Source organism: Dromiciops gliroides, chromosome 5 (assembly GCF_019393635.1).
Source record: "Dromiciops gliroides isolate mDroGli1 chromosome 5, mDroGli1.pri, whole genome shotgun sequence".
Classification (NCBI taxonomy): domain Eukaryota; kingdom Metazoa; phylum Chordata; class Mammalia; order Microbiotheria; family Microbiotheriidae; genus Dromiciops; species Dromiciops gliroides.
Genome location: NC_057865.1, coordinates 212020580 through 212034014, shown reverse-complemented (window position 1 = coordinate 212034014; position 13435 = coordinate 212020580). Strand labels below are relative to the sequence as shown.

At 37.9% G+C, this 13435-nt stretch overlaps 1 protein-coding gene and 1 pseudogene across 3 annotated transcripts in view; both read left to right on the top strand.

The window, feature by feature from the left end:
• The window catches only part of CCDC91 (coiled-coil domain containing 91), a 427400-nt gene that overhangs the window by 391400 nt on the left and 22565 nt on the right, over positions 1-13435 (top strand). The gene's annotated exons all lie outside the window — the stretch shown is intronic.
• On the top strand, positions 1967-3089 carry LOC122727960 (annotated as a pseudogene).

Here is a 13435-nt window from a genome sequence, read left to right as displayed (position 1 = left end):
GGTTTGGAATCATGTCCCTGGATCCAGGTTATACTGATGGGTGAATTAATCAAGACAAACTAACATAACTCAGTATATATAGTTGGCTTCAGAATGCCAGACCATGTTTCACATGCTAGCTAATCATCCACATCCAACTATCTCCTTACCATCATCCCTTCAAACTGCTCCCTCGGCACCACCAAACCAGACCATGCTGTGGGTGATTTATTTACCTCAGCTTTGAAATCAATTGACAAGGATTTATTAAGCCAGGTCCTATGTTCAGTGCAACAAAAACAAAAATGAAATATTCTTTGTCCTCAAGAAACTTATATTCTAAAAACACAAGCAACATGAACATATTTTGGTATTTACAAAATACATACAAAATGAATAGATGATTTTGAAGGAGAAAGCTTTAACAGTTGGAAGGATCAAGGGAAGTTTCACACAGAAGCTGGAATCTGAACTGAGTTTTAAAGGAAACATGAAAATTCAGGAGATAGATGTCAGCATCACATGCACCTCAGCCAATACAAAAGCACAAAGACAGGAAAATAGGGTGCTGTGTGTGAGGAGCAACAATAAGTATAGTCTGGCTGCAGTGCAGAGGGCAGAAAGGAGGCTAATTTATAACAAGGCGCAAAATCTAGGTTGGTATTAGGATGTGGAAATATTTTAAAGACAGATTTTATATTTATTTTATTTTTTCCAGTTACATGTAAGGGTAGTTTTCAACATTCATTTTCACAAGATTTAGAGTTCCAAATTTTTCTCCCTCCCTCCCTTTCTTCCCCCCTCCTCAAAACAGCAACCAATCTGATATAGGTTATATATGTACACTCCATAAGTGCTCTTTTTATCAGTTCTTTCTATGGGAGTGGACAGTATGCTTCATCATTAGTCCCCTGGGATTGTCTTGGATCATTGCATTGCTGAGAGTAGTTAAGTCATTCACAATTGCTCATTGAACAGTACTGTTGTCACTATGCACAGTGTCCTCCCAGCTCTGCTCACTTCACTATACATCAGTTCATATGATTCTTTCCAGGTTTTTCTAGGATCATCGATAGAGTTTATATTTGATTCTAAAGTCAATAAGAAGCCATTTAACTTTTATTTAGTAGGGAAGTAACATGATCTGATGCACTTTAGGAAGATCTCTTATGACTACTACAGAAATGTGTTTTGCATGATTCCACATATATAACAGGCATTTCAAAATATGCTTGCTTTCTCAATGAGTGAGGGAAAGGAGAGAGACAATTTGAAACTGAAAATAAAAATTGATTTTTTTTTAGAAAAGGAAAATCAATATGGAGGATGGGTTGGAGTGGGATGAAATTTAAGTAAGAGAGATGAATAACATCAAGATTGAAAACCTGAGTGAGGGATACAATAGTGCTGAAGTGTGAAAGAGGGGTGGGCTTTAGGGAAAAAGAAAATGAGCTATTTTCTGCATTTATTGAGTTTGAAGTATCCATGTAGCATCCAATTTGAAATGTTCAGTAGGTACTTACAGCTTTGTTACTAGAGCTCAGACTAAGACTAGATGTATACTTTACTATACATCTGTGAATTATTTGGATCAAACCCATAGAAGTTAAAGAGATCACCAAGTACAAGTGTTCAGAGAGAAAATAGGGTATAGGACAAAATCTTGGGGTGCATCCAAAATATAAAGGATGGATGGATGGATGGATGGATGGATGGATGGATGATTATAGATGAATAGGGATGATTAGCCAGCAAAGGTAACTGAAAAGAAGCAAACAGTTAAGAAAACAAAAAGAAATCAGTTTTACAAAAACTTAGAGAAGAAATAGTATTTATGCGAGAATAATCAACAGTGACAAATGCCCTAGAGACATTGAGAATGATGAGGATTAAGAAATTTCTATCAGTTTGGCTATTAAGAGATGACCGGGGATGACTGGTCAGGCCCTGACGCCCAGTGGTGCTCGCCTGGTCACTAGGGCCATGGATGGTCAGTGTGCGGGTAGCTGACGCTGCTCCAGGTCCCTCCACAGAGGATTTTGTGCACCAGTTCAAGGGTGACTGTTACTTCACCAAAGGCACTAAGCAGGTGCGGGCTGTGGCGAGATGTATCTACAACTAGGAGAAATATGTCCACTGCAACAGTGATGTGGGAACTTTGTGGCTGTCACAGAACTTTGTGGCTGTCACAGAGCTGGGTAGTGACAGGCTAAGTATTACAACAGTCAGGAGGAGATCCTGGAGGAATATCAAGCCTATGTGGACACGTGTGCAGGCACAGCTACAAGGTACACAAGCCCTTCACAGTGGAGATGTAACGATTGGAATAACGCCACCTGCTGGAGACTTACTGTAGAAGAGTTCTGCCCATGAAGCGAAGGTCTTTGAGGGCAAGACCAGGAGTCTTTTCTTTGGCGTCAGGAAGTGACGCGGGCTAGTGGGAGGAGGAAGGAAGAGACTGGCGCTCGCTCTCGGGCTTTTCCTTTGGACTCTGGTGGAGAGCGGAGCTAGAAATGTGCTCTCCCTTTAATAGATAGGAATCTAGGCCTTTCTCTCTCTCTTTACCAAATTCTTATTTTCCTTAATAAATGCTTAAAAGTCTAACTCTTGCTAAAGCTTATAATTTATTGGCGACCACTCATTAAATAGTTTAGACAGTTTAGCTAGAATTTTAGCCCTTAACAGAGAGAAGAGTCCAGCCCAGAGTGACCATCTCCCCCTCCAAGACAGAGGCCCTGCAGCATCTGCTGGTCTGCTCTGTCACTGGCTTCTATCCAAGCAAGATCAAGGTCACTTGTTTCAAGAATGGCCAAGAAGAGACAGCTGGGGTTGTGTCCACCGGTGTGATACAGCATGGATACTGGACCTACCAGACCCTGGTCATGTTGGAAGGGATTCCCCAGAGCAGAGATGTCTGTACCTGCAGCGTGAACCATGCCAGCCTACAGAGTCCCATCACTATAGAATGGAGGGCACAGTCTGAATCTGCCCAGAGCAAATTACTGAGTGGAGTTGTCCTGGGGCTGGTCTTCCTCAGTCTAGGACTGATCATCCACCTGAAGAATGAGAAAGGACACACTGGGCCTCAGGCTGCAGGCCTGATGAGGTGAACCTCAGGATTGTATCCTTCAAATAGAGTGCCTCCCATGCCTGCTGTCCTATCTAGGACCCCCAGCCAACCAGGAGGGAGATGCAGCTGAGCCATTGTCCTGGACCCAGCCTTCTCTGGTGCCTGGAGGTTCTTTACCATCTGCCTTCTGTAGGCTCCACCTTCAGTTTTGGGTGTTTACTCTACTCTATTGGTATAGGGCCTCAGGGAGAAGGAAGTCTGCTCCTGCTCTCCCTGTACAGACTCCTTAGTTATACTACTACCATTCATTCCAGCATTAACCCCTTGTTTTTTTTCTCTCTAATCCTCTTTAATAAATAAAGGTGTTATCTGTTTAAAAAAAAAAAAGAAAGAGATAACCAATTTTGCTTGATTTTTTTCATCATGGACAATAGAGACATATGTTTTGCATGACTTCACATTTCATGTAACTAATATCCCACACTGTACACCTAGATAAGGTCAAAAACATGATTTAGACATAAAAGGTGATATCATAAACAGATTAGGGGAACATGGAAAAATGTACCTGTCAGATCTGTGGATAAGGAAAGAATTTATGACCAAACAAGAGATAGAGAACATTATGATATGTAAAATGGAAAGTTTTAATTACATTAAATTTAAAAGGCTTTGCATAAACAAATCCAATGCAAGCAAGATTAGAGGAAACCAAGAAACTAAGGAAAATATTTTATAGCAAGTTTTTCTGATAAAGGTCTCATTTTTCAAATATATAGAGAACTGAGCCAAACATATAAGAATATGACTCGTTTCCCAATTAATAAATGTTTGAGGATATGAACAAGCAGATTATAGAAGAAGAAATCAAGCTATCTATAGTAATGAAAAAATGCTCTGGATCACTGTGGATTAGAGAAATGCAAATTAAAACAACTTTGAGGTACCATCTCACACCTATGATTGGCTGACTTGATATGAAAGAAAACTGACAAATGTTGGAGGGGATATGGAAAAATTGGGACACTAATACACAGTGAAGTTGTATTCAATCATTCTGGAGGGCAATTTGGAACTGTGTCTAAAGGACTATAAAATTGTTCTTACCCTTAATCCAGCAATACCACTACTAGATCTGTATCCCAAAGAGATCAAAGAAAAAGGAAAAGGACCTATATGTACAAAAATATTTGTAGCACTTCACTTAGTGGTGGCAAAGAATTGGAAATTGAAGGGATGCCCATCAATTGGAGAATGGCTAAAACAAGTTGTAGTATGTGATTGTGATGGAATATTGTTATACTATAAGAAATGAGTGAGATGATTTCTGGAAAAAAAAAATGGGAAGTCATGAAGTGAATAGAACCAGAACATGTACATCGTAACAGCAATATTGTATAATGATTAACTATAAATAATAGTTATTCTCAGCCATACAGTGATCCAGGATAATTTTGAAGGATTTATGATGAAAAATACTATCCACTTCCAGAAAAAGAACTGATACAGACTGAAGCATACATTTTTTACTTCATGGGTTTGTTTGTTTGTGGGGGGTTTTTTGGTTGTTTTTTTTTTGGGGGGGGTCTGTTTTCCTTTGTAGCATGACTGATTTAAAAATATATTTTGCCTGAATATGCACGCGCACACACACACACACACACACGCACGCACGCACACACACATATTGTGCTTTCCTTCTCAAAGAGTGTGGAAGAGAGGAAAGAAGAGAATCTGGAACTAAGAGGTTTTTTGTTTGGTTTTTTTTATTTTATTTTATTTTTTTTTTTAAGGCAATTGGGGTTAAGTGACCTGCCCAGAGTCACACAGCCAGCAAGTGTGTAAAGTGTCTGAAGCCGGATTTGAACTCAGGTACTCCTGACTCCAGGGCCGGTGCTCCATCCACTGTGCCACCTAGCTGCCCCAACATGTTTAAAAAAAAAACAAACAAGGGCAGCTAGGTGGCACAGTGGATGGAGCACCGGCCCTGGATTCAGGAGGACCTGAGTTCAAATCCGGCCTCAGACACTTAACACTTACTAGCTATGTGACCCTGGGCGAGTCACTTAACCCCAATTGCCTCACTAATTAATTAATTAATTAATAGATAGATAGATAAATAAATAAATAAATAAGAACATGTTAAAAATTGTTTTTATATGTAATTGAGAAAAATAAATTTTAAAAAAGATTCTGACCAAGTAATGTAATTTCAAAGTTCATGAACATAAGGAACACTTATGGCTGATTGATTGCAGGCCCAAGGGCCTAATCATTTATCTCTATTTATAGCTGTGGTATGGTCAAGTCATAGGAAATAAGTGAGTCGAGGAACTGGGCATTCATGTCTTATTTTGGTAATTTGATTTTCCTTTCATTTTTTTTCTTTGTCAGGTTGGTTAATGTTTTATCCATTTTATCAATCTTTACCAAAATAGCTCTCAATTTTGTTTCAATTCTATATTATTTTCATTTTATTATTTTAAAAACCAGAGACCTTTTGTTCATTAGAAAGATCCAGAACTGGCATTCTATCTATCATTCATGGTACTCTATGTCCGCTCTCCAGACTTTATGCTCAACCTTGGAATGGATTTCCCCATCATCTCATAGAATTCCTCTTTCCTCTCTTCCTTGAAGAAACGGTGCTATTTACATAAAGTTGTTTTTGATCCTCTCAACTACTGCTGTCTTTCCTCTCTGGCTAATCTATTTTAAATTATCTTGTATTTACTTTGTACTTATGCTGTATATGCTTATATCTAGGGCACCTAGGTGGCAGAGTAGATAGAGTGCCAGCCCCAGAGTCAGGACGACTTAACTTCCTGTCTTTAAATCTGGCCTCAGACACTTAGGAGCTATATGACCCTGGCCAAGTCACTTAACCCTATTTGACTCAGTTTCCTCATCTGCAAAATGTGCTGGTGAAAGAAATTGCAAACCATTCCAGTATCTTTACCAAGAAAAACCCAGATGGGTTCACAAAAAGGTGAACACTACTGTACAATAACAAATACTATATGTGTTCAGTCTCTCCCAATAAAATTGTAAGCACTTTGCCAGAAGATTATTTCATTTTGTGTACTGTACAGTCAGTTCTGCCATGATGTCTATTTTGAAAATGTAAATTTTTCCAACATGATTGATATGGTAGAAAACAACTTGAGTATAAAATTAATTTGTTTGCTTATATGCAGTTTCATCCCTGAGAGAAAAGACTATGTGGCACACTTATCCACATCTGGTGTTTTAACTTTCCAGCCAACCTGAGATAACCCTCCTTCTACCACTTTGTAATAATTCACAATCTGCAACCCTTCCAATATTCTGGTGTAGTAGGAGCTTCACTCCTTTATTACGGTGGTTGCTAAATTTTGTGTCATCCTGTCAGTGGCTCTTTGTTACTTGCATTCTTTCTTTCTGGCTGCTTTACAGTATTTTTTTTCCTTCCCCTAGGAACTCTGAATACCGGCTAGAATATTCCTAGTAATTTTAATTCAGGTGTTCTTTTATTTATTGGGGGGGGGGGAGGGTTAAGTGACTTGCCCAAGGTCACACAGCTAGTAAGTGTCAAGTGTCTGAAGTCGGATTTGAACTCAGGTCCTCCTGAATCCAGGGCTGGTGCTTTATCCACTGTGCCACCTAGCTGCCCCTATTTAGGGGTTCTTTTAAAAGACAACCAGTGGACTCTTCCTACTTTTCTCTATGGTTTTAAGAGATTTGAGAAGTTTTATGGTCTCTATGAAAGAGGATGTCTAACTTCTTTTTTTGTTCATGGATTTTAGGTAGTCCAGTGATTCTTTTTTTTCCTTCAATTTTCAAATATTTCATTTTTTTAATTACATGTAAATTTTTTTTAACATTCATTTTTTTAAATTTTAAGTTCCAAATTTTCTTCCTCCTTTTCTCACTTCTCCCAAGTCATTTTGTTTAGGTTAATATATTCACAGTCATAAATTATATACACATTAGTTGTGTTGTAAAAGAAAACAGATGATAGGAAGGGAGGGAGGGAGGAAGGAAGGAGGAAGTATGCTTCATTCTGCATAGCTCATTAGTTATCTTTCTAGAGATGAATAGTATTTTTCATCATGGGTCTTTTGGAATTGTCCTGGATCATCGTCTTGATCAAAGTAGCTATGTCTTTCACAGTCTTTACAATATTGCTGTTACTGTGTACAATGTTCTCCTTGTTCTGCTCACTTAACTTTGCATCAGTTCATGTAAGTTTTTCTAGGTTTTTCTGAAACCATTCTATTCATTATTTCTTATAGCACAAGAGTATTTTATCACAATTGTATGCTACAATTTGTTCAGACATTCCCCAATTGATGGACATTCCCCTCAATTTCCATTTCTTTGGTAGCACAAAGCTGCTTTAAATATTTTGGTAGATATAGGTGCTTTTCCTTTTTTTAAAAAAGCTCTTTAGGATACGAAACTAGTTTCAAAGGATATGTACAATTCTTCAGCCTTTTGAGCATAGTTACAAATTGCCTTCCAGAATGTTTGGATAAGTTCACAATTTTATCAACAGTGCCTTAGTGGCCCAATTTTTCCGCATCCCCTCTGACATTTATCATTTTGCTTTTATGTCATTAGACAATCTGATAAGTGTGAGATGGTACCTCAGAGTTGCTTCAATTTACATTTCTCTAATCTAGTCCAATGATTTTTACATTTGCTTTCCTTAATCTGTTTTTCATGTCACTTCCTTTTTTATACAATATTTCAGTTTCTTCATTTTTTCAAACTTCTGACTTTGTTTTATTATTTCTTCATGTGACATAGAACCATTAGCTTCTATTTGGCCAATTCTAATTTTTAAGATGTAATTTTCTCCAGAAAAGTTTTCTATCTTTTTTCCAAGCTTTTAATTATACTCTCACGTGTTTCTTCCCTAGCTTTTGCTTCTTTTCCCATTTTTTTCTTTATTGCTCTCATGGTTGTTAAAAAAAATGTAGGTCTTTAAAAAAAAAAAAGCTTTGCTCTTACTTTTCTAGGAACTCTTCTTGGACTTGTGTCCAAGCTGCATTTTTCTTTGATGTGAGAGAGAGAGAGAGAGAGAGAGAGAGAGAGAGAGAGAGAGAGAGAGAGAGAGAGAGAGAGAGAGAAATGGTCCCTATTTGCCAATACCATTATAGTTTACTTAGAAAAATCCTAGTAAATAAACAAAGATAATAACTAAGATAAATATCTTCAGCAAAGTTGCAGGATATAAAATAAACCCACAAAACATCAGCTGCAGAATAATGACATCAGAAGTCCAAGAAAGAGTAATAGAAAGGGATATACCATTAAAATAATTATGAAATACCGAAAACATTTGGGGATTTGTATACCAGAGATTACTCATTACAAAAATTCAATTACAAAGTGTTCTCTAAAGAAATAAAGAGCAACTAAGTGGGAAGGATATTCGGTGCTCATGGGTGGGCAATGCTATTTTAATAAAAATCACAATGCTGCCAAAGCTAATTTATACTTTTGATGCTATACCAATGAAATTATCAATGAACTCAATAAAATATTAAAAATAATTTTGAAAATAATGTATCTAGAATATCAAAGGAAATCATGAAAAATAGGAATAAAGGGTAAATAATACTTCTGAATTTCAAATAACATTATAAAACAGCTATTATCAAAACTGTTTGATGTTAATTGAAAAATATAGATCAATAGAACAGACTGCAGAAGTGAGAATTTTTTTTAAAGTGGACTCCAACAACCCAGTCTTTGATAAAGTAGAAAACATTTACCATGGTGGGGTGTGGGGGAACGTAGGTACCTCGTTTATTTTAACACTGAACTAGTTCACAGGTCCACCAACAGTACACTAATGTGTCTGTTTATCCATAGCCCCTCCAACATTTTGTCCTTTTCCTTGTTTGTTGTCTTTGCCAATCTGATGGGTGTGAGAAGGGAAAACTTGTTTTGTTTTTTTAAAGATAGACTACATGTTGGTGAGTAAATTAATCCCAAAAGAATTAAGTTTAATTACCCATTTGATTGCTCCTAATGGAATTTCAGACCTTTCATTGTTCAGGGTTCTATGCATTCAACATCATAATATAATGTCCCCTTTTCAGTCATTTTCTAAGCTAAATGGTACAGACAACTGAGACTATTAAAGAACTGAAGGGTTCAGTTTAGCTGAATAGATGTGGGTAAATGTTTAGGGCCTGCATTTATCTCTGCCTTTCACTAACTGTGTTGTGGGAACCATAGGGGTACAATATATAGAACCTGAGACTGAAGGTTAGGAAATCTGGCTCCCCTAGCTTGGCTACTTATTACCTATATGACCTCAGACTAGTGCCACTGATTCTCATTTTCTTCGGGAATTCAGGAAAATGAAATTGGATGTGGATGATCAGTCAATCAATAATATTTCTTTTTTATTTCATTAAATATTTCCAAGTTACATGGAAAAGAATTTTTAACAATCATTTGTTTTTAAATTTTGAGTTCCAAATTCTCTCACTCCTTCTCAATCATGCAGTCATGCAAAACATAGTTTCATATTAGCCACATTGCTAGAGAAAACACAAGAAAAATAAAACAAGAAAAATAAAGAAGGGTTTTTTTGTTTTGTTTTGTTTTTTAAGTACTGTTCAATATGCATTCAGAGTTTGTCAGTTATCTTCCTGGAGATGGAGAGCATTTTTTTTTGGTGGGGCAGTTGGGGTTAAGTGACTTGCTCAGGGTCACACAGCTAGTAAGTGTTAAGTGTCTGAGCCCAGATTTGAACTCAGGTCCTCCTGAATCCAGGGCCAGTGCTCTATCCGCTGTACCACCTATCTGCCCCAGATGGAGAGCATTTTTCATCATGGATCCTTTGGAACTATCTTGGACCATTAATCAGAATAGCTAAGTTTTTCACAATTGATCACCCTTATAATATTGCTTTTACTATGTATGATGTCCCCCTGGTTCTGCTCATTTCACTTTGCATCAGTTTGTGTAACTCTTTCCAGGTTTTTTTTTAAACCATAGCACATTAGTATTCCATCAGAATCATGTATCACAACTTGGTCAGGAATTTCCCAATTAACAGGTATCCATCCCCTTGTTAACCTGGAAATTAAGGAAACAATCAATATAGGAGAAATAAGGTCTTTAATCGGGGCAGAGGAACTATAGCTCGTGGTATGGCAAAGAAGCTAGGAATACCCAAAGATGGGAACAGAGGACAGGGTTTTTAATGGGGTAACAGAACAAAAAGGGAACCAAAAGATTGCTCCAGAGAAGGGACAGATAGCTAATTAAGGTAAATGAACCTTTGACAAAAGAAATAATAGAGCTGCTCCTAATTTAAGTATAGGCGTTACTAACTCTGAATAGAAACTACTTAATGTAGGTGGACCCTTTTTACATAATAACATTAAAGTCCTGGGAGTAAGGTGGCAATAAGTTGCTTGGGGGAAGGTCCATAAGTCCATCAAGAGTCAGGAAATGACAAAGACAGTCAGCCCCAGGCAATTCACCTGCCTGGGAAAGAGGGGACTGGGTGGGGAATCAGTTCTCAGTAAATTTTGTAGTTCTCATTCCCTCCTCTTGGTCAAGACAAATTCCAGAATTTGTTGATGACCAAAAATAGTGTTGGGGCATGAAACAGGATCCTCAGGCCATGTCCGGATATCTTGGGACAGCAGTCTACACTGATGTCGTCTGCTTCTCTTTCCTAGTCAGGAGAATCTTGGTGTTGTTGGTAGTGTGTCTGGCCATCCATTCAGGGGTCGGAGTCTTCTTCAGATGTGATAAGTGGATCCATCTGTCAATTCCTTTCAGCCAAGGGGTTGATCAGCAGCAAATGGCAGGGAATCCTTTTCCAATAGGCCCAGTATCCAGGTTCCAACTGTTGGTTAGACTGAATTAAGGTTGAGCCACTAGAAAATGACTGAGACACAAGATAATTAAGGTGATGAAGAGTCTGGGTGAGTCCTTTACAATAGGACAGAAGGGAGGCCTTAATGGAGACACCCATTAATTAATTAATTAATTAATAGGACACCCAGAGATGATTTCAAAATATGAAAGAGAATGTCTACTAAAAGGGGTTGCCCTAAGGTTCAGAAGAACTAGGAGAAAGGGCCTTTGGCTATGGCAAACCATCCATAAACTTTCCAAGCTGAAACTTACTGATTCCAATGATAAGTTCTACCAAACCTGAGGATCAGGGGGTGGTAAGCATAGTGTAAATATTAAAGTACTGGCCAGGAAGCTAACAATTGTGAGACAATTGAACCAGTAAAAGAAGTACCTCAATCAGTGTGAACTCCATTAGGAATTCCCCAGGTGGAAAAAATCTTTTCTGATTAGTATTTGGCTACAGCTGTTGCAATAACTTTCTTATAAGGGAAAGCTTCTACCCAATGGGAGAACATGCAAACCATAATACAAACTTATAACTAGAAAAAGGCATAAGTTGAATAAAATCAATCTGCCAGATTTGAAGGAAATTTCCTAGGGGGAGATTTTAAGGACTTGCTTGCACATTGTAGATAAATGTCATATGCAGGTCATGTCAATTTTACCACCAAAATTTGCAGATTAAATTAAGCAGTTTGTCAGGACTCCAGTGACTTAAAGAGTGAAGGTATTCCATCATAGGTCAATGGAAAGAATTGGGGAGAATTGGGCATCCATTTGACCCATATCAGAGCCTAGAGTTTTTATCCTTTTTACACTCTTCTAGTTTTTGCCTGTCTCGGAAGGGATAGGACATAGTGCTTTGGACTACAGCAAGCTCAGCTGGGGTCAGTGTTAATCTGGAGCCAGGTCCAGGGGATATAATGGAAGATAGCATAGGGAGTGGGGTTTTCTGAGCAGCCTGCTTGGCATGCAGGCCAGCAAGAGCATTAACCCAGTCATGGGGAGAATCTTCATGGGAGTGTCCAGGCATTTTAACAATCACTGCTGCTAGCAACAAAAGGGAGTCAAGCAATTTCTAAATATATAGGACTGCCAGAGGACATCAGGAACCCTTTATATTTCCATAACATCCCGAAATCCCCAACACATACTTGCTATCTGGTAAAAATATTCACTAGTTTTCCTTTGCCAATTCACAAGCCTGAGTCAGGGCTTCAAATTCAGCCTGTTGTGCTGAAAAGCCAAAGGAAGGGGTCAATGACCTCTTCTATATAGGTGATAGCATACCCAGCATCATTTGAGACAAGAACCGTCAATATATCAGGAATAATCCAGGTTTTCTATCTCGGTTTTGGATAGTAGAGAGATCTCTAATCCTTCAAGATAGAGACTATTGGCTAATATCAGATGTCCTAAAAACTTAAAACCTGAGAACAAGATACTTTATGGCATGGAGTGAGAAAAATGGAGTAAGCTTTTGAAAATTGGAGATCCTGGAGAGGGTGGAGCCTATAGGAAACTTAATGTCAGCAAGGTCTGCTTTTAAATTTGTGAAAAGTAGGAGGGATTCTCAGAAGCAGAACAGTCCAAGTGTACTGCAGGCCTTCCCAGGTAAAGGTAAAGTAAAAAAGTAAAAACTGGCAATTCACACCAAAGGACCCACTGAAAAAGGCACTAGAGAAATCAAAGGTGAAAATAGTGGAATCATGGGGAATTATATTCAGGAGAGTATAAGCTTTAGGAACCACAGTTGCTCTAGAACCACAGGAACATTCACTGCTCAGGTCTTGGACAAGCAGTCACATGAGTTCAAGAAAAAGGAATTGTAGGGAGCTAAAAGACTAAAGGATAGGTAGTCCTTAATAAGAATCCTAATGCTCCTAATTGCGTCTGGAAAAGGGGATAGAATGAGATTCAAGGAAGAGGTTTAGAGGGATCCAACTGAATCTGGATTGGAGAGGCACTAAGAACCTTTCCAACTTCAGAAGAGTTAAACACCCAGGAGGAGGATAGGAGGATGGGACTTATTCCAGGAGTGGGGAAAAGCAGATTAAGACTGGAGCTGTCAGGGTATGGGGAAAGGTAGAGAGTTTTTCAGAAAGAGGGAGAGCTGGATATCATTGTGGGGAGAGAATTAAATAGAGTTCTATATATCTGGTGAAAGTCACAGCCTAGAAGGTGGGGAGGTGCATCTTTCATTAGAAATTAATTGTAACAGTAATCATATCTTTCAGGACAAAAATGTAGACGAAATCTCATTAAGGTTGGCTCTGATAATTCACACTTTTTTGTCTAAAAATACCATTAATATAGTTATGACAACACTTAAAAAATAGATGAATGCTATGGAAGTTTGCAATCCTGGCAATGAAATAGAATATTAAGGGAAATAAAAAGTTTAAAACATCATAAATGTTTTAACAAAAACACCAGATAGTAAAACAAATTCAAGTTGAATATACTATTTTGAAATAAAACTTAAGATCTATCAATTAAAAGTTATTAATC